The sequence below is a fragment of the Physella acuta genome, unplaced genomic scaffold (assembly GCF_028476545.2).
Source record: "Physella acuta isolate Inbredline_101_S28 unplaced genomic scaffold, ASM2847654v3 ptg000816l, whole genome shotgun sequence".
NCBI classification, from domain to species: Eukaryota; Metazoa; Mollusca; class Gastropoda; family Physidae; genus Physella; species Physella acuta.
Window position 1 is genome coordinate 443058 of NW_026732334.1, and position 19728 is coordinate 462785.

A 19728-nucleotide genomic window follows, 5' to 3' on the forward strand; every position below is an offset into this window, starting at 1 on the left:
GCTGCCAGTTCCCGATGAATTACAAGATGAATTCTTTGATTTGCAGAATGATTTCGCGTAAGATGAAAAACTGAACACACAATTTTGGTGTAGTACTCACCATTCATACCCAAACGAAAAATTGATTGACTTTCCGAGAATAGATTTTCAACACTATTCTCCGATTAATAACACAATTAAGAAATAAATTGAATGACATAGGTTGGCGTTCACAAAAACTTAAACTCAAATGTTTAGTAAATAGCATGCAATTTTACTCATGGTGTTAAACAGTTATCAAGAGTAGTTCATATTGAAAGTCTACAAGAAAATCTTATTTAGTGCTTATTCATTTCCATACTAATTTCAGCTTTTTTAATTCAATGGGGGTCGCGGGTCACTTACTTTTTATAAAAGGGGGTCGCCACTCGAAAAAGTTTAGGAACCACTGGCGTAGATAGATAAAATAAGACTAGACTGGTAAAGTCTAATAAGGACGGTAGACGATTTGGTTCGAGAGTATGTGAGCGTGTTTAATAAAATATTTTTTGCTCGAGCGTGACGCGACAAGTTACCGATGATGTTGGACGCAGGAGTGAAGACAGCTGGGGGTTAGCCGTTGTAGAGAAAGGATGTGTTGTATATTTTTTAGTGCAGTTCTAGCTCGTTTAGTATTAGTATTTGATAATAAAGTTAATTATATTTTATGATCGAAGTTGTTGATATCGTTAACTTAGTGTTGTCGGAAAATAAGAGTGTTTCCGTCCTCATCATATTTTTATAGTTGAAGTGTTAGTTATAGGAGTATTCATCATATAGATACATATAGCAACGTTTACATTTCTCCCCATCAAAGAGACATACACACAGTTCAAGGCTTAAGAGAAAAACAAGTCACACAACACGACGCACGTTCGTTGACAGATTTATGCTTGTTTAGAAATTTGCTTAATGAGTTATTCGTTTTTAGAAGACATTTTGTGTTTATGTATGGCCTAATGTGTGGCCTTATTGTCAACCACGAAATAAATAGGGGAAGACAATTAATGCAAATATTTTAAGTCGTAACAGAAGCTGTGTTAACTTATTTTTCAAACATATTTCTAAATAAATGATATTTCACTCGGGGGTGCGAGGAGCCGGTAGCCTCACTGATGATTGTAAGTAACACTGCAGCCACCGATTGGATCAATACTGTATAGGGCTTAGAAAAATAATATTCTTAAAGTTAATATCACAAAACCACATTACATGAGATGATAATGTAAACTTCTAAAGAAAAATATTTAAAAATAAATAAGGGAAACGGCAACATAATTTGAAAATACATAAAAAATATACGACATTGAAAATTGGGCGCAGAAGCCAAAAACTAATTGCCCGTAGAGTTTCGGTAACCTGCAAATTATCGGATACAGAACAATTCTAAACCTCGGTAAATGTCACATATTTTATACTTATTTACCTCCATCTGGTCCACTTCTATTAGCGTAAAACGTTTTCTTCTGTAGTGTGTAGCAGTTGCCATATTTTGCCGAGAATGATCGTTTAAAATCTCTGTAATACAATCGCCATATTAAAAGCATATGTAATCTCTTGTAGCCTAAATATCTCAAAGTCTGTTCTTTAAGTTGTTAATGTTACAGTGTATTTTAATTTCAGTTTCATAATAATATACTAAGACGCAATACAAGTTATAATTAACAAGTATATTATTAGAGATAATGTCTAAATATACTGGTTTTTGTGTATTTTTTTTACAAATAAACATGCGCGTCTATTTAAGCTTCCTGGAGAGGGTGGACTTTGCTTAGCATTCTTTATAACCTTTCATTAAGTTCAAAATTTTCTGCTTGTTTATTGATTGATTTTTAAATGTGTCTGTGCGTTTTGGCTAATCTTGTCACTGAATTTTAGAGCATTCTACTGCAATGATTTTGATTCAACGTTATAGATAGGTTCTTCTCAGATGACAAAAGAAAGGAAATCTATCTTTTAATCTAACTATCTGGGTAATTAATCGTTACCATTTTATTTAAAAATCAATACATTTATTATCAAAAGGAGAGACAGCAGAATTAATTTTAAACGATTTCTTGAATAGTCTGTTTACATTAGTGATCTGTCACGGACGACTGGTTTCCGAGCAGATAAAGACGTGGCAGATAACTGTCATTTCGAAAGTACTGATCGGGTTTTAAGGCAAGTATTTTTTGCCAACTTCATTGAGAACTGATTACTCAAAACTTGAAAAAAATATAAACATAAAAACCCATTTTAATAAATTGCTTTTAAACGCACCGAAAAAAATAAATAAAGCAAACTTACTTAAAAATCCGTGGTCGCTAAAATATTCTAGGGATTTTGTGAGCTTTTGTTGGCGAAAGCAAGTTTATTTTATTTTCTTCCTTTATAGCTTTTAAGAACCTATTATTAAAAATACTTGACTCTACGTGTTTTATTTGTATGTCTTAGGACAGTTGAGATCATGTTCTCAATGTGTTTTTATATTTAAAAGGACGTTGAAGGAACGCATTAATCAATTGTCAATAACACGAGAAACATCGATTACAGCGAAGCAGTGATGAGAGCAGTTTGAGTAATATGCATACATGTATTTTGACTGAAATAAGCAGTAGTCTTAAACAACTTACTTTGCTTCGCATACTTGTCCGGCAAATGAACAATGCATCAACATAGTGCCAATCTGATGGCCAAGCTTAGCACGAGTGGATCTGTCGCGGATGAAAATATTATGTTTAGCCACAGTATGGGTATAAGGCGTTGTATATTATACAGTTATATATATATATATATATATATATATATATATATATATATATATATATATATATATATATATATATATATATATATATATATAAACCAAATGTTTACATAATATAAATCATTAACCAGGAGTAGCGTTTAGTTTAGTTTTACCAACTTGTTCAATTTGTTGAACTCCATAAAGTATATATCCACATTATGCGAGTAAGTTGAGATGTTGGCAGTTGTCGAGAGTTCTATCTTTAACCGATAAATGAAAACAATTAGATTAGGATTAGCTTGAAATGATCATACAGTCTCTGCTCTATAAGCAAGAAGTGTATGTGATGTAATTGGCATTCCATATATTTAGTATATCAAATGCATGTTGGAAATTAAATCTAAAGAAAAAAGCAATATATAAACACAATGAATATTTTCGTGTTCAGGAATACATTATTCAATCACTATATAAATTAGATTACCGTATCGTTTACATCAGCCTTGTTGTCCGAACCATCAGTAGGATACCTTCAACAGAAGATTGTAATAAAACGTAAAACAGTATGTCTATATCTATGTATCTGTGTGTTTATATGTATATATGTGAGTTTATCAATTTTATTTCCATTTATACATATAAAATTACGTTTATATATATATATATATATATATATATATATATATATATATATATATATATATATATATATATATATATATATAGTTCGTGAATGCAATTGCTATTGAGTGATGACGTGTTTGTGTGCGTTGCTTGGATGAATAGATGAAATTGAATAGATTGGTGGGTAGAGAGGGTAGAGTTAATGAGATCGAATGAAGCTGTTGAATTTTATTTTTATTTTATTTCGCTATTCGGAAGACGGACACATTTTGTATAAATTAAATAAAACTTGTGTTTTCTATTTTATTTTAGTATATATATTAATACTCTACCAGCTTGATGAAGTATCATCGTAGTTGTCATCATAGCTATATTCTTCGTATATGTCTATGTCATAAATATAGAAGTCCTCGTGTGCTTTAGCAAATTCTGTTTTGGAAAGTATGTCTCTGATTTCCTGACTTGCGAATTCTTTCTGTTTTTCAGATATTTAACATTCAATATTATAGATTGTTGGAAAAAAAACTAGTATTCTAAAAGACATAAATAGTTAAAAGAGTCGAGAAAACGTCGCACATGTGCATGGGAGCCTGTTTTATGTCAATGTCTACGTCCAAGTCAACGTACATGTCTACGTCTACGTCTACGTCTGCATCTGCACCTGCATATGCGCCTACACCCACACCTCATCTGCATCTCATTCCTTCATCTATATATCATTTTTTTTTTAAATTATAAAATATTTTTAAAAGTGTATTCATGTTTTTAAAATTTTATTTATTTTTTGAATGAACTATATGTGTGGCAACTCGTATACTCACCTGAGAAAGCCTCATAGTGTTGACATTACAAATGGTGACAGCAGGAAACGGTAGGACACTAAACTCCAGCTCTACTGTCGTGTGGGACTTGAATAAGAAAAACTTGTCGATGAGCCTTAGGTAAGACAAAATGTATTTTCATTCATCGTTAGAATGCAACATTTATTGTATTTTCTACTGTGATATGTAATAGATAAAATGTATTACTTATCTATGATGTTTAATCTAAAAAAATTAGATACATTTGTGAGTTTATTCTAAAAATGTCAATACTTGCAAATTGCAACGCAATTTAGCCACTGCTTGAAAATTTCAGACAAAATAGCATACTATATAGAGTTACTTTTGTACATGCTAAGAAAACTAATGTTTATGTAGCATTACAACCTTATTACTGTCCATAGATATTTGTAAATTTTCTTTTAGAAGCTTACCAGTTATCAAAGAAAAAAGTATTTGACATTTAAATCTGAAGTACAATTTTTAAAATGGGTTTCAATAGATGACTTTTCCCACGCATTTTGCCTTGTTTCCATGGCAATCGAGATTGCCAGTGAGATGATTAGCTACTGTGATTTTTAAAACAGTGTAACTTTTTTTAAAAACATTTGGAAAATTATATGTTGTTAAAACGATTTCGAAATGTCCAGAATAGATTCCAACCGCCCCCCCCTTTCCCATTAATATTCCCAATTAAATTACTTAAGAGTTTATGCGCTTGAATATAATATGCTTTGTAATAACTTGTAATACATATTTATTATCAAATTTCGATTTTTTTTTGTTTAGTTGTACTCGTCTGAAGCACATTAAAACAAATTTAACCTCTTTTAACTCCAAAATAAAAAAAAAAATTAAAAATAACAACAAACAACAGCTTACAAAATGCACCCCTACCGACAAATCTCTAATTGTTGAAATAGATCAATCGCTTCAGACTAATTGCAATTAGTTTCTGTCCAACTGCGATAAAATGATATTTTATGACGTCTCTTTTAATAAACATAGCACCATTTAGTGCCATATTCTTGTCCCCTGTTGACACTACTATTTAAAGTTATATTTACCTAAACAGGGCATTTCTAAAAAAGACAGTGGGGTGCTGGTAGCTCATATTTTGATATCATTTATTATTTATGCCCTAGTCGCATGTGCTAATCTATGACAAAAGTAATTAAATCCCTCGATTTTTTAATACGGTGTTTGCTTTTAAGGACGTTTGAGTTTTAACATATGCAAAAAAATATTTTTAGCTCCCCGCTGTGTCTTAAAACATATTTGAAGGCTATCAACAATTGATTACACTGAACACCATCCACAATTTAGTGAAAACCAGTTAGTAATCTGTGTTGTCAAGGTTCAATACTACTCTTGTTAATTTATCATCTGACATTCTGGTCGTGTAGGATTTAGCCGGCTAATGCTGGTTCGTTAAATAAAATAGAAACACACTTTGACTGTTGATTCGAGATGAATTCACTTTGTTTGATCTTCCTAAAAATCACTTTTCAAAGAATAAGACACGCAATGAACCAACATAGCTCCATCGTAATAGGTCCATACACTGGTCCGCTCTGTATATCTCACATTTAACTATACTGTTCTCTCATCTCTGCGTTAGATCAACATCAGCGACCGTTGCACTTACGGTAACTTTATCGGTGAACCCGATCGTTATTGTCTTATATATATAGGCCTATATACGAGCTGACCAGCGCCGTAGGCATACGCCGCTATCTAGTTGTTTTATTTTCTACTTTTCATTAATTCATAATTTGTGAAGCAGCCGTCTGTGACGACAGTTTACAGGCGACAAAGAAAATATACGAGCGGAACTTCTTACCCCCCCCCTTAGTTTCAAATGGTTTAAAAGTTAAATTATCTGCCCCTAATAGTCGTCATATTGTAAACATTCGGGGTGAACCACAACTCACCCGACTGGTGGGGAGGGGGTGGTAGCGATATGCCAAGAGAGCGGGGTAGAAACGGCTAAGCCCTTACTTGGTGGTGTCTTGTATGGTCCCCACGTAGAGAATCTATATATACGAGCCGACCCGCAGCGTATCATACGCCGCTATTTAGTTGTTTTATTTTCTACTATTCAGTAATTCATAATTTGTGAATTCGACAGTACCAATGCTGCCACTGAAAATATTTGCTTTAAAACACTACCCCCCCCCTTTCTCCTAACCCCGACCCTACACCCCCCCCCCGTGAAAGCAGCCTGCTCTTAGTTATTTCTTCGTTACCTCCTGTAAGTTTAAAATCGAACTAAATTATCTGCCCCTAATAGACAACCGGCTCTACGGCTCTACGATTTGTAAACATTTAGCTTTGTAAACATTTAGCGTGACCACATAACACAAGACAATGTTGGGGTGGGGGTGGTAGTGATAGTGATAGAGAGATAGAGAAAGAGAGAGGACTGCAAGGAGGCGCTTGCAGCTTGTTTTCTAACGGCTCCCAGAAGAGAATTATATATATATATATATATATATATATATATATATATATATATATATATATATATATATATATATATATATATATATATATATATATATATATATATATATATATATATATATATATAATTCTCTTCTGGGAGACGCTTGAAAACAAGCTGCAAAGCGCGCCTTACAGTCCCCTCTCTGTCTCTATATCACTATCACTACCACCCCCACCCCATCCCCACATGGTTTGGTGGGTTGTAGTAAAACTAAATGTTTACATATCATAGCGCCGGGTTTAGTGACGGCTATTAGGGGCAGATAATTTTGTTTGAAACGATTTTAAACTTACGTTCACCATCAAATTTCCAAAATTCGTGTGTTGTGTGCTTTTCGCTTTAATCATAAATCTGCCCGACCTACGTTTTTTGTCATCAAATGTATGAACAGTCATCACAAGAACCTGCACAGCTCGAGGAAGCACAAAATCTACGAGCAGTCATTGGTAGATCCCCTAGGATCGGAAGAAAAATTTATTTTCTACTTTTTAGTCCACAAGAAAAACGTGGTTTTTTAAAAAGTTTTTTTTAAGTATTTTATTTTCTCCTTTTTAGTCCGTTGCTACACATGAAAAACGTGGTTTTTAAAAAGTTTTTTATATAGTTTATTTTCTACTTTATCTAATGACTTGATTAAGTATGACTTGACTAAGTGTTTTTAAATACATAAAAATTTAGAGGATTTTTTATCAAAATAAAAAGGATCAAAAGGTTTTTGAATGCTTTTAGGTAGTTGGCCCACCGTCCATCCCTCCTCGAACAGATTAACTGTCGATTCTCCACCCACCTTAAGCATTACACTGTAAAACATTTTTTAAAAAAATAGATTTTAGCGACCGATACGCTTTTAAACAGAGAAGGGGCGTAATTTAATTAAGCTAATTTAGGTCTCTAATTGCTAGTTTTTATGATTGCATCTGAAATTGTTAGGCGAAAATAGCCTGCATGCCCAATTTCAGATCTCTAGAGCAATCAGAATTGGGCTAATTTTCGTTGTCAATTTTAACAACAAACAAATCCATAAACAAACGCGAAGCTGAGTTAAGAAAAACGTGGTAAAAACTACAAATAAATAGCGGCGTATGATACGCAGCGGGTCGGCTCGTTATATATATACGAGCCGACCCGCGGTGTATCATACGCCGCTATTTAGTTGTAGTTTTTTTTACTTTTCAATAATTCATAATTTGTGAATTCGACAGTACCAATGCTGCCACTGAAAATATTTGCTTTAAAACACTAAACCCCCCTCCCCCCGCCCCCCTCCTCGTGAAAGCAGCCTCCTCTTAGTTACCTCCCCTAAGTTTAAAATCATTTCAATCTAAATTATCTGCCCCTAATAGCCGTCACCAAACCCGGCTCTACGAATGTAAAAATTTAGCTTGAACCACAGCTCACCAGACCATGTGAGGGGGGCGGGGGGTGGGGTGGTAGCGATAGAGAGGAAGAGAGGGGACTGCAAGGCGCGCTTGCAGCTTGTTTTCTAACGTCTCCCAGAAGAGAATTATATATATATATATATATATATATATATATATATATATATATATATATATATATATATATATATATATATATATATATACATATATTCTTAAAAATCTGTATCAAAGTACCCCTTTAAACCAGCCGTCTTTACTTTCCCTATCCTGAGTGAGATATAAGATGGGCATCGTACAAAATTAGCCATATCCGGTCTAGTCCAAGATCCGAACTCGAGACTAGAAGTCGAGCAAACTATTGTTTGGCCACGCGGTTTCTTACCTATTATGCTGATAACAGCTGTTTTTTTAATAGCAAATGGTAACTCCAATTTAACGTATATCAAGCTCTCTATTTATGGTAATGATTCACTTGTATAGTCTTGTTGTGATTTCATACAGTCGTTAACAAAGTATAGGACAATTACGTCGAGTGTTGAGTTGTGTGCACATTTTTGTGTGACTCTGGTATATCATTATGGTGACCGATTTCCTCTTTTGAAACATAAATAATACATAATTTAACAACTATAATCCCTCCATGCAGTGCCGTTAAGTGCAGTACTGTTTTTTTTAGATGTGATTGATTTTTTTTTTTTACTTTTCCAAATCGATGTTTCTTTGAATTAAAAATTCATTTTTTAGGATTACAAAAATAATTTTAAAATATCTGAACGCAAAAACACTACTCACAGAGAGTGGCATTGGTAGATAAAATTAATGCAGGGCTAGGTGAATAAAAATTAAATATCTAACGTTTACCACATATTTTTGGCTTAAATATAAATAATTTAATCAAACGAAAATCTCACATTGGCAGAAATATTAGAGCCCACAAGTGAGAAGGATCAGGCATACTTTGTGAGAAAAGCTGTAGACTTTTTAATCCCCATGGGAAGAGGAAAGTAGCCTGGCCAAAGCAATCTGCAAGAAGGACGGTGAAATGAGAGGCAAGGGTCGCCGGAATTACGTGGGCGATAATAACGAGAGCTGCCCGAAACAGAGCTCTGTGGAGAGGTGTGGCTGCAGCCCTTTCCATTCCAGGGGTTCCAAAAGGTATTAGTCAAGACGATACACAAAGCTATTAACCTGGGCTTAAAGTTTTTTTCTATTTTATGACATTCTCTTAATGCCATATACACTACATTATCATCAATCTTGACTGCTTAAAATTTTCAGTAAAACAATCTTACTTACATTGATAGATGAAAGGTCATCATCCCAATGGTTGCCAATAGAAGCATCCCCCAAACTATTTTCACCGTATAGCTGTTTGCCGCGTTGATCACATTGACGCCATTCATGGAGGCGGTCTCGGCATACCTTGAGAACGCATCCCGGATGTTGTAGCCGAGTGAAGTCTTTACATCAGGTTTGGCAATATCTGACACGGCACTATGTTTTCTTTCTGTGTTTGGGAAATCATACGGCGCGACCTTTGCAAGAAAATAAATATGCTGTTACACAATAGATAATTATAAATTTTGATTCAATAAAGAAAATTTTAGTTTGGCTCGTATATGCGAGGGTGTTATTATACCATCTAAACAAAAAGGGGATTAAAAATGAAAATCTCGCCGCTGTAAAAATAGTAGAAAACGATAGTTTCTTCAAAAATATTTAAAATATGTTACCGTTTTTCAGACGATTTGTATCAAATGCATTTCCATTAGTCAAAGAGGAATTAATATCGAAACAACCAGTACGTATTCTATCAAAACTAGACATACTACATCAACACGTTTCAACGCATATTTTCTTTTGCAGTCCGAACTACAATATAGAATATCTCAAACTATTCTTTACTACTCTGTCTTTTACAATAGTTGGTTTGAAATGGCAAGAAATTTTAAATGAGCCATCCTGTTTCATATTTTGTTGTCACAGCTGTACATGAGTTAATACGTCAATCATGTGTTAGGATAATAACACATTTTTTGGTTAAGTAAAATATTTTCTTAACATCTATGTTGACGAATGGGATTGTTCGATATTATTATTAAATCTTGTGTATATTTTTAACAATAGGCCTATGCTTTTTTCTTTAGCTTTAGCTAATACAGATGTCACAACGTTAATGAAAAACTAAATTTGACTTCAAGTGTTAAGACATGTATTAACACTAAAAGCCTGGCTAGCAATTTATATAATGTTAATAAAAGCAACATTAAAATACTACAATAACATGTTCTGGGATTACAACTCTTTAGGTACAAAACTCATGATTAATTGTTCATGATGATTAAATTAAATATTAACTGTAACACAGCCTATCTGCTAGGTATTGACTAAACAGAAATCTGATACTAACTTACAGATTACGAAAATGTATTATAGAATGACCACTAAAACTTTAATAATTTTAAGGTAGTTAAATTTGAATAAACAATAATCTATTTATTATATGTATTGTCAAAAGCAATTTCTAAAGGTTAGTATAAAAGCAAACAATACCTTTATGGTTTCTCTCATTCTGAATGCTCGCCGTTTTATGAATCTGTACCTGACTGGTTAATTATCTTTTGAAAAATATAGATTCATGAGTGTTTGTATCAGTCAATTCAAGAGAATTAATAAATTGCAACTTTATATTAATGTATACATATAATATGTATCTAAAATACCAGTATGCTTTAGTAATTATTTACAAATTATATAAAATTCTATAACATATAGAACAATGTAAATAGCTCCTACTATTTTTTTTGCTATTTTTTTAAAAAAAGAATAGGTGCAATGCTTTCTAAAAAAGTATTTTTTTGATATTGAACATTTGGGCAACGTATGAGAATACGGAAACGTATAACACAAGCAGCTTTCACACATCTCTGCCTAAATTTATCAACGCCCATTTCTAGAACATATGGTGTGGTTTTGGCGAAAAGAAAGATAAAGAATTACTCAAGATCTAACATTAACATTAATGTGGAAGTTACGGGTAAAATTGTTTAAAAATTTTAATTACAATAAAAGTTATAAAATTTGAACTAAAAACGTGTGATTTAGTTTCAGTTTGTTAAAAACTCGATTACTCTAGCCGATGGTAATTTAATATACAACAATCATTTAATACAAATATCAAATGTCACATGATATTACATTTATACATGAAATAATTAAATCTTTTAATGTATAGACTTACATACTTATAGCTGTAAGGTTTCCATTATGTACGTGCCGAAGATGACTGCTTACAACACGCTAAACCATCTGACAATTGTAACTGAAACAACAAGCATACAATCCAACGTTTGACGTGAACAATCACATGTGTAATAACTGATTTAAACACAACGTAAACCAGCGGAGTTAGAAGATGAGGTTTGTCGGTATCAGACCGTTGTTATGGCACCACTCCATGGTGACGAAAACAATTAGGTATAATTTATGATATTTATTTTTCTTTTCCTCGATTAATTGGATTAATGGTTAAATGCGTCGTTTATCGCCGTGTGAAATTATACTGCACAAAAGATGACGCATAGGAGGCAACGTCGACTTTATCAAATGCCACTTTTATAGGGGCATGTTCAAAATATATATTTTGTACATAAAAATCCGACAAATTGCGAGGTAGAATTAATTTAAAAAATCGACATTTCGTTTTTTTTTGTATCATTTTTAAATTTTCTACAATATTCAACATTTGTTTTAAAATATTATTTTTTTTTGTTTTAAATCGGCTAACAGTATCGTGAGCTAATCTATTAGCACTGCTCGACCACCTCGCTTTGTGCATACAGACATAGTTTTGGTTTATGCATTTATGTATTCATGCAAATATGCATGTATTCATTTTGCATTAAAATATTAGTGTTTTCATGCTGTCATGTTTTCATGATTTAATGCACTTATTCTTGTATTCATGTATTCATGTATTCATGTATTCATGTATTCATGTATTCATGTATTCATGTATTCATGTATCCATGTATTCATGTATTCATGTATTCATGTATTCATGTATTCATGTATCCATGTATTCATGTATTCATGTATTCATGTATTCATGTATTCATGTATTCATGTATTCATGTATTCATGTATTCATGTATTCATGTATTCATGTATTCATGTATTCATGTATTCATGTATTCATGTATTCATGTATTCATGTATTCATGTATTCATGTATTCATGTATTCATGTATTCATGTATTCATGTATTCATGTATTCATGTATTCATGTATTCATGTATTCATGTATTCATGTATTCATGTATTCATGTATTCATGTATTCATGTATTCATGTATTCATGTATTCATGTATTCATGTATTCATGTATTCATGTATTCTTGTATTCGTGTATTCGTGTATTCGTGTAATTATGTATTCATGTATTCTTGTATTCATGTATTCATATAATCATGTGTTTATTTATTCATGTATTCATGTACTCATGTGTTCATGTGTTCATGTGTTCATGTGTTCATGTGTTCATGGGTTCATGTGTTCATGTGTTCATGTGTTCATGTGTTCATGTGTTCATGTGTTCATGTGTTCATGTGTTCATGTGTTCATGTGTTCATGTGTTTATGTATTCATGTAATCATGTATTCATGTGTTCATGTGTTCATGTGTTCATGTGTTCATGTGTTCATGTGTTCATGTGTTCATGAGTTCATGTGTTCATGTGTTCATGTGTTCATGTGTTCATGCGTTCATGTGTTCATGTTTTCATGTTTTCATGTATTCATGAATTCATGTATTCATGTATTCATGTATTCATGTATTCATGTATTCATGTATTCATGTATTCATGTATTCATGTATTCGTGTATTCATGTATTCGTGTATTCATGTATTCATGGTGTCATGTTGTCATGTTGTCATGTAGTCATGTTATCATGTTGTCATGTTGTCATGTTGTCATGTTGTCATGTTGTCATGTTGTCATGTTGTCATGTATACATGTATTCATGTATTCATGTATTCATATTTTCATGTTTTCATGTAGTCATGTAGTCATGTATTAATGTATACGTGTATTCATGTATTCATGTATTCATGTATTCATGTAGTCATGGTGTCATGTTGTCATGTAGTCATGTTGTCATGTTGTCATGTTGTCATGTTGTCATGTTGTCATGTTGTCATGTTGTCATGTTGTCATGTTGTCATGTTGTCATGTTGTCATGTTGTCATGTTGTCATGTATACATGTATTCATGTATTCATGTATTCATATTTTCATGTTTTCATGTATTCATGTAGTCATGTATTAATGTATACGTGTATTCATGTATTCATATATTCATGTTTGTACGCTATTACACACAATTAACTGCATTCGTTTGTTTTACACATGCCTTTAATTTTGTTATTCAGTTATATTAAAATTTTAAAGGTAATTATAACAAGCTTTTATATAGGCACACAAATTGGTAAAATAAAACGATATTCTGTAAATATACAGCAATAATTAACTATAATTAAAAGCAAACAATGCTGTTTTTACAAGCATGATGTGTTTGTTTCAATCTTACTATCATATATATATATATATATATATATATATATATATATATATATATATATATATATATATATATATATATATATATATATATATATATATATATATATTATAAAAAGTGAATCGAGAACTTATCATTTTGTTTTTACATAAAATATGTTGTGTAAAATGTTATCCTTTGCCCTTAGAATTTCGTTCTCATTTGTTGGAGACTATTGTAATATTGTAATGCACACCGTAGTAGACCAGATTCAATTGCCATTTAAGAAAAGTACAAACAAGAATAATCACCGATACATAGGTAAGATACGTGCAGATGAAAATGTATTTTAAAATTATGTAGTTAAAATAAACGATATCATTAGGTTTCAGTACGTCACGTGTTTACGACTATCTGTCATGTGGTTTCGAATAAAGCAATACAATAGGTGAAATATACATATCATAGCCTTTCACAGATTTTAGTTGAACTAATATACACATATTTTACAGCATCTTCATATAAAAGATAGCTAGAAGTAATATGTAATCTACACATTAGACAAGGTCATGGCCACTTAACCTGTAAGGTGAACTCACTGTGCGGGTGTATACTACAATAGCCCAAGACCCGGGGACTCACTCAAGCTAGTCCATCCATTTGTTAGCATACGGCTCGGCTTTTGACTTTCTTTACCTTACTGTATAGAACACTTGTGATGATGCGAGGTTTAAAGAAAAAAATATTTTTAAAATGTCTGGTTTACTTTAGATTTACTTGAGATTTATGTGTGGAGTGTGAAGGAACACTTCTTGGCATCAGTTTGGTGTGTCTGGCTCTCTGTGACGGCTTTCTTTGAGGTTGTGTAGCAATGAAAAACAACTGCGTTAAAACTATGTCGTCATTGGTGTTACACGTCATTTTTATTTGATCATTGACTTGTTTGAAATTTGTGGAAAATAAATTGATTATAATATACGAATAGTGTTATATAAAATCTGTGCATTAATATATTGTAGAGACATTAAATAATTACCATATAAATAACAGATTATAAAAAAAGCGTTGAATAAGACCGAGAATTTAGCAGCAGGCTTAAATATTATTCATTTAAATGGTAATGTATTTAGAACAACTGATATAATAATATTATTTAGAATGAATCATCTGGAGTTTGACACTTATAAACATTTGCTTCTTGGTATGCTTATATCTTTTTTTTGCTATATACTGTATTTAATTATGCTTTAAATTTTTCTAAATACATTGTGATTATTGTTTAATAAAATCATTTATTCTTTAAATTTTTAATTTCACTTTCTTTTAGGCCTATATATATATGTATATATATATATATATATATTTATATATATATATATATATATATATATATATATATATATATATATATATATATATATATATATATATATATGTTAAGTGTGTATTTGTGATAATTAGCAGTTGGGGGGCACAATTGCTGTATATTAAACTACCAAATATTATATGTATACTATTTGTCCATTGTTTATATGTAAATATGAGGGCATTAATAATATCATTAAAAAAAATAAAAACAAGTAAAAGCTATAGAGAGCAATTTGTGTTTGAGACTAGACTGATTACAAAACACGAGATAAACCCGAAGGCTGAAATTATACTAGAAAAAAGATTAAAAGAAGACTCGTAAAACCTCAGTGACCTTAAATCTTGAATGTAAGAAAATATTGAAAAAAGATTGTGACACTTCCTCGTACTGAAGCTGTCATTATTGCAGTGTCTAACTTTTTAAATTCGTTTTTTCGTTTCTTCAGGTTTCACTCCAAGGACTTAACGTTTTATTTATCAGCTGTTTTCTTTTCTAAATTAAAGTTTCTCTTTCAAACCTGACAAAAGTGAAGTAGAGTTCACTTGTTTTGTGACCTCGGCATATGAACAGATAGTGTGGTCAGCACTATGCCCAGCCGCCTTCACTTTCCCTAACGTGAGTTAGGTACCCATCAGAGTTGGGTGGACTCAGGAACTATTGACTTGCACCCGGATTCGAACTCGAGACTTACGGGTTAGCAAGACCACTACGTCCCATAGTGTTTTATTTTATACCAGATATAAAATCGCAAAATGATAAAAAGTAGGTTTGTCAAGATACATTTAGACAATCCATTTTGTTTGTGAATTCTACTTATATAATATACATTTATGTGTAAAAAATATATATTAAACACTTATAAATAGTTAACAAAGTTAAACTTGAAGGGTATAGAAAGCCATTAGAGGTACAAGTACGCTCTAGGTTTGTCTGTACAGTTGGCTGGCCACTAGTGCTATAATATCAACGATGAGATGTAGGAGCTCAAACAGGCTCAGTAGAGACAACCCTATCCACAGTCCAATGGTACCACCCACGTCAGAAAACATCTGGATCATCTGGATTTTAGAGAACATTTCAAAACATCAAATTAAATTTATATTTACAAGTGGCAACACGATTTATTCTAAGTAATGCTAACTAAGGACAATGCAATAGAAACAGTAGTAAGTAAAGTTTCCCTTTCAAACCTGACGGTCTATGGGGCAAGTGAAGTACAGTTCACTTGTTTCTGTGACCTCGTCATATGAACATATAGTATGGTCAGCACTATGCCCAGCCACCTTTACTCTCCCTAGGTACCCATCAGATTTGGGTGGACTCAGGGACAGTCTATTGACTTGAACCCGGATTCGAACTCGAGACTTACGGGTTAGCAGCCCAGCTCTCTACCGCTAGACCACTCGGTCGCAAGAAACAGTAGTACTTTTTAAAAAAAAAGAACCATCGCCCATAAATAAATTCAGATATTTTCTTTTAATGGCGAAAATCTCGTTATGGAAATGTTAGGCAGTTTATTCTGCTGCCTCAACCCGATGATCTGCTAGAGACACGCGATAACGTAGGACGGTATCATGTCGTTGCTAGGATTGGAGGCTCTACGTGTCTCCTGGTGCTTCTGGTCAGTAGCGTAGCGAGGGGGGGGGGGGGACATATGTCCCCGGGCGCCGACCTTAGGGGGCGCCAAAATGGGTTGGAAAAATAAATTGTAAGGTTTGAGGTGTGCAAATGGAAATCTTTGGGGGGGGGGGGGGGGGTGCAAAACGAAATCTTGAGGGGGGGGGTACAAATCGACTAGTTTGTCCCCGGGCGCCGGGAAGAGTCGCTACGCCTCTGCTTCTGGTAGGTCTACGCCGTTAGGGACAAGATAAAACGTTGTGTCCTGGTCCTCCTACCTAGGCGTGCGGGGGGTTGACTACTTGTCAGCATCAAACAAATTGTAGTTTCAGAAACCGAAACCAAATCTAAAATAAACGCAAACTTTAGAAGAACTCGAGTGCCACAAAAAGACTTATGAAACGACACAACCTTCGCTATCGTCATCGAGTTTTGTTACTTTACTGTACTAAATTAATTATGATGTATCTACCATTGGGACGAATATAAACTCTATACCTCGTAGTCAGGTTGTTCAGATATTTTCTCATAATTTAAATCGTCAAAGTAAATGTTGAGCTTCAGAAAGTCCCATCTGTGGATTTACATGTTAATAATTTTGTTTTTTTTAAATTAGAAACTTTTATTTTTATTAATTTTCTTAGCAGCCTCATTAGTATTTGGTTTTGTGACATGTAATATTATGTGTGTGTGTGGGGGGGGGGGGAGGGGTGAACAATATTCTTAAATAGAAATATTTACATGTATGTTACTTACATATATATATCGCCGTTTATACGAGCACACGCCTCGTAGTGCCTAGTTTTACATATTTTCTCAAGCAGAAATTTCTGGAGATATTTTTTTTTAAATACAACAAATAAAGGTACAACTGATAGTCGACAATATTTTTGTCGTGTAAATTATAGTAAATGTTACTTAAATATTATTTTAAAACAAAACAAAACACCATACCCAAATAATGGATAAGTTATGTTTCTATCAGCACGTCTACGGCTGCCCCCCCCCCCCCCCCACTTCATCCCGAACAAAATATAATTTAAATAGAAAATATATTCCTTTACAAGTGCTACCCCCCCCCCCTCACTCCCAAAATTTTGAAATCCCCCCCCCCCCACTCCTTGTAGAAAATATTATGTAAGACACACGGTACACAAGATTTGTAACTCACTGCTGTTTCATCGTTCGGCCAAAACCTGGAGGAAACACTTGTCACATATTCTCTTTCACTTGAATATAAATATTATAAAAGCACAAAAAAAGTTAGTACTTATTACATGGAAAGGAAAAGATAATCACTTATTTAAAACAAAATAGTTTTAATAGATAAAATACAGAAGTCGTATATGTGAAATAAACAATTTTATAAAATCTTACCTACAAGGACTTGAACAACCACACGTAGATTCGTCGTTAGAAATATTTGACTGAAGTTCTGTAACACATTGCAGCTCTGAGAATTAGGAACAGTTTATTATTATGATTAACTTGTGTAAACAAAATATCACTTTTTAGCGAGGTCAGTCACAAATCGGCCAGGTAGAGCAATAAAAAATCGTGTCTACAAATAAATAAAAACATAATAAGCATGAAGGGGAAAAAGATTACAACTTATTATTTATTTTCCGTTAAGGAAAAACGGTGCGTGGTGATGTATATTTTAAATTATATTACTGTGAATTTTAGTAGCCAACGAACTTTCCATTATTATATAACAAAGCTTTAAATTAATGTTTTTTTTTAAACCTACACACTTTAATATCAATAACCAAGAGTAAAAATTAACAATGTCATGACTGTGTTGTGTTCGTTTAAATAAAAATATACTAAGTGTAGCAATACTCCGAAGTTCTGACTTAGCAATTATTATTGTCTTGATTTTGTTTTATATTGATATAATATGTTTATTTAACGAACAAGTGACCATGATAAGTAGTCTAAAATAAAGAAAGAGGTATGTACAATAGAAATACACGAGGAGGCGTGTTCAATAGAAAAACAGAAGCGATATGTGTTCAAAAAGACTAACTCATCACATCAATCTTGACCCTACCTGATTCCTGTGTACAGGGGGTGAGACTGTCTGGAATCTTTATGATGTCATTCACCTCCAGGTTACTCATGTCGTAACAGTTACATGTGGCCCTGACCTTGTTTTCTTGGCAGATCTTCTGGCACAGCTGGGAAGCAAAAGGTGGGTCTATTTTTAGACAACAGGTCAAACATGCAGCAAATCTTCCTATCATCCAAACTGGTAAATAAGGGATAAGTAAACTGTTATGATAAAAAAAATATTTTTAGCGAGATTTTCACATAATAAAATAAAACGAACATTGATCAATTACAAATGTTTATGGACTGAAATATAGACAAATCATTTTTGACAAGCAGAGTGCAATATTATAAATTTAAAAAAAATATAAGTGGCTAAATTGTACTCATATATTGTGGTGCAATTTTAAGATGATACATATTTTTACTAACGAATTCATTTGGTTATAGCTTAAAAGCTTGTAAAAATGTAAAAATCAAACATCAAAATGTTACTAACTTATATGACTTTTTTCTCTATAATATGATTGACTTACATTTCTTTTAAATTTGACTCCGTATTTCTTCTTAAACTCAGTGTCCTGATTGCAGTTGCCGTAGGGCCAATCAAGACGCTCAATAGATAACTTGTAAATATGAAAATGTTATTAGCTTTTTTATTAATGTATATAAATGTCTAGTTTATCTATTAGCATTCGACTATATAAATATAACTTGACATTTTTTATACATAGAAAATAAACCGGGAGAAATCTCCCCTAAACTTTCTCAAATATTCATATATAACAATACGTGGGATGGCAACTCTGAATATAGACATGATTTTTAATTACTTAAACGTTTTAAAAATAGAATAGAATCTCGTAGAAAAAAAAATTGCGCACCAAGCGAACGCCGAAACAAAATGTGCTTAATAGTGCGGAACATTATTAGTACTTTATAAATTTACATTTGAGAAATCGGAAATAGCGTAAATTACTACTTCCGGTCAACGGAAATGATTCAAAATTTAACATAAGGTAGAGAATTAGATCTTTTACTTACATGTG